The sequence below is a fragment of the Garra rufa genome, chromosome 14 (genome assembly GCF_049309525.1).
Source record: "Garra rufa chromosome 14, GarRuf1.0, whole genome shotgun sequence".
In the NCBI taxonomy this organism is placed as follows: Eukaryota; Metazoa; Chordata; class Actinopteri; order Cypriniformes; family Cyprinidae; genus Garra; species Garra rufa.
In genome coordinates this window covers 5,568,268-5,570,787 of record NC_133374.1, presented here as the reverse complement: position 1 = coordinate 5,570,787, position 2,520 = coordinate 5,568,268, and positions in this window count along the sequence as shown.

The window sequence follows — 2,520 nt, the reverse complement described above, 5'->3', positions numbered from 1 at the left end:
TGATTATGTTACCAAAAACTCTAGTATTTTTTATTCATTTCTGTTGATTTACTTTTGCATTAGCTGATAGTTTTGACTCTATTATTGGTTTAGTTTAGTTTTTTTTTTTTTTTTAGTTTTTTTATTTCTGTTTTAGTTTTCATTAGCTTTTTTATTTTATCTTTTTAATTTTAATAGTTTTTAATAGCTCATACTGTTATTTTTTTGTTTTGGTTTTAGTATTTGTTTTTCTTTTTGATAGGTTTTTACTTTAGTTGATAGTTTTCACTTTATTGGTACAGTTTGATAAAAAAAACTTTTGCTTTTTGTGTTTGCTTTTTGATTTAGTTTAGTTTTATGTCATTTTTATAATTTAGTTTTTTATTTGTTTTATTTTTCATTAGCTTTTTTATTTTATCTTTTAATTTTTATCTTTTTAATAAAAAACAGCCAATATGGTAATAATTTTGTTACCAAAAACTACAGTATTTTTTTTTATTTAGTTTTCTTTTTTGTTATTTTTCCTTTTTCTCTTTTTGCCTTTTATTTTATAGTTTTCTTACTATCATTTTTAAGATTTTATTTTTACACTTTTGATTTAGTTTTAGTATTTAGTGTTTCAGTTGTTTTTGTTTTTCTTTATGATTTAGTTTTGCATTAGTTGATAGTTTTATGGCATTTATTAATTTGCTTTTTTAAATTGATCTTTTTCATTTTAATAGTTTTTAATAGTTCATACTGTCATTTTTTGTTTTAGTTTTACAGTTTTAATTTAGTTTTAGTATTTGTTTTTCTTTCTTTAGTTGATAGTTTTCACTTATTGGTACAGTTTGATAAAAAAACTGAAAAATTTTTGTTTTTGATTTAGTTTTTATTTCTATTATTTTCCCTTTGTCTTTTTGCTTTTTATTTTGTAGGTTTTTCACTATCATTTTTAAGATTTTAGTTTTAAATTTTTAATTTAGTTTTAGTATTTAGTGTTTATTTTGTTTTTGGCTTGCTTTTTTATTTACTTTTGCATTAGTTGATAGTTTTATGGCATTTATTTATTTTTTAAATTTAGTATTCATTCCTGTTTTAGTTTTCATTTGCCTTTTTCATTTTTTAAAATTGTAATAGTTTTTAATAGTTCATACTGTTATTTTTTATTTTAGTTTGACGGTTTTAATCTAGTTTTTTTTTTTTTTTTTTTTTTTTTTTGGATAGGTTTTTACTTTAGTTGATAGTTTTCACTTTATTATTGGTACAGTTTATTAAGAAACAGCCATTATGTTAATGATTGTAATACCAATTTTTTTTTTTTTTTTTTTTACACCATTTTTACAGTTACCAATTAATAGTTTTTAATAGATCATACTGTTATTTTTGTTTTAGTTTTACAGTTTTAAGTTAGTTATTATTTGTTTTTACTTTAGTTGATAGTTTTCACTTTATTATTGGTACTGTTTAATAAAATAAAAGTGTTTTCATTTCTATTATTTTTCCTTTTTGTCTTTTTCACACTATCATTTTTAAGATTTTATTTTTACACTTTTAAATTAGTTTTAGTATTTATGTTTATTTTGTTTTTTGGTTTGCTTTTTGATTTACTTTTGCATTGGTTGATAGTTTTATGACATTTATTTATTTTTTTATGTTCATACTGTTATTTTTCTATTTTAGTTTTACCGTTTTAATTTAGTTTTAGTATTTGTTGACGTTATGACATGCTCAGATTTACACACAGACACACATAGACATCATTCTCTCTCAGATGCATAAAGTGCAGGTGTGACCTTAGGAGGAGCCTCACAAGAGAAAGAGCGCAAATGTTTCTCTCTGTAAAACTGACCTCGTCTCTCCCGAAAGTTGCTGTCAGATTTATCAAACAGCGATAGTTCTATGGCCATGGCGATCTGTCTCCTCGTCTCCACGGAGACAGACTTGTTTTCGATGGAGACAGCGATGTCTGCAGGAAGAGAAAGTTGAGAATCAGAGCTGAATAAAGATTAAAGCTTCCTCCCTTCGGGAAAGCCTGCTGGAGCTGTGATTAACGATCCGGGTCTGTTCTGCAATCGGCGTGAACTCGGAACTGACCCCGTTTACGTTGTTTAAACACACTTGTGGTGTTATTGTGTGCATTCATTAGCTCACACATCTCGGGAGTCAATAATCCTCCAGAAGGCTGTTTTGTCAGAGTGCATTGTGGGAAGCTGTAATGGCTCTGGGACAGAAAGCGTTCGGCGGAGAGAGGAAGTTGGCATCGGTGGCCCTCTGATGACGGCCGGACACATTGTGGCAGTGTTTGCTATCGTCACGGTTAAGTTATCTGGGCTATGCAGCACTTGTTCCAGGCGAGAGCGTGTTTGCATGATGAAGTGTGTTGTTGGTTTAATCCTTCACCTTGCTGTCTCTGTCCCTGTCTCTGTCTTTCTCTATTATTGCACGTTAAGAGTCTTTATTGAACGAGAGAGCTTTTCAGATATTTTTCTACAGAAAAATCTGTCTTTATTTTAAGGTCCAGTTGTTTCTAATAACAAACCATTAACTATGACTTTTGCC